Below are 1,120 nucleotides of genomic sequence, written 5' to 3' on the forward strand. Positions count from 1 at the left end.
AATTCTACTCTAGATCCTCCGAATCGAGAGATAGGCCTTGACCTACTGTAGTTTGTTGAGTAATAAAATATAACTTGTGAGGTTAACAACAAATCTTCTTTACGGTATTTCATGAATTAATTAAAAACCAGAGAGTTACGAACACCAACAATTTTATGTCGGGGAATCTAATCTCAAGTATTTATTTGCGGGGCCATATGGACTCAGAACCGTCCATTTCACCAGGTAGGCAATGGTTAACCCTTACATTTTTGGGAATCCCCACTGAATATTGGTAGGGAAACAACGTTTATATATACATATATGTATATATACATATATACACATACATACATATACATACATATATATATATATACATATACACATATATACACACATGTATATATATATACATTTATATACACATATATACATATGCATACATACATACATACATATACATACATACATAATATATAAATACATACATATCGTCACTCACATCACGAACTAACACAATTAAATTCAATTGTGTTTAGTTCGTGAAATCAAAAAAGCGCGTCAAAATACGCGCTGCTGTCGTTAAGGACTTTTTGTGTGGTAAAGAATACAAAATTGCTTGACAACCAATACGCGCTCGTTTTGACGCGCTACTGTGATTTCACGAACTAACACAATCTACTTTGATTGTGTTAGTTCGTGATGTGAGCGACGATATATACATATGTATATATGTACAGTATGTGTATATATGTGTATATATATATAGCAGCATACACTGAAATATAAATCAAGATAGCCGTTAACACTGTAAAATTATATACATAAATCATCAAAGAAAGGTAAATACAGTGTTCGAATAATATATATATATATATATATATATATATATATATATATATAAATCAAGATAGCCATTAACAATTTTAAATATATACATAAATCATCAAAGAAATGTAAATACAGTGTTCGAATAAAGGACATAATAATACATCGTGTAGCATAGCTCTCAACGAATGTAGTCTTGTAAATAAAAAAGAAATTGTGTAATAAAATGCCTCTGGCAGGACTCGAACCTGCGACCTCTCGCTGTCAAGGCGAGCGTCATAACCATTAGACCACGGAGGCTTCATGGTTA

At 31.3% G+C, this 1,120-nt stretch overlaps 1 non-coding gene across 1 annotated transcript; it reads right to left on the minus strand.

Annotated features, from left to right (window-relative positions):
• Nucleotides 1–1,037: 1,037 nt before the first annotated feature.
• Trnas-uga lies at nucleotides 1,038–1,110 on the minus strand. Its single transcript has one exon. It is a non-coding gene; the product is annotated as a tRNA-Ser (tRNA).
• Between the last annotated feature and the right edge of the window lie 10 nt (nucleotides 1,111–1,120).

The sequence above is a fragment of the Anneissia japonica genome, unplaced genomic scaffold (genome assembly GCF_011630105.1).
Source record: "Anneissia japonica isolate Jap-2015-1 unplaced genomic scaffold, ASM1163010v1 scaffold13099_len1146_cov156, whole genome shotgun sequence".
NCBI lineage: Eukaryota > Metazoa > Echinodermata > Crinoidea > Comatulida > Comatulidae > Anneissia > Anneissia japonica.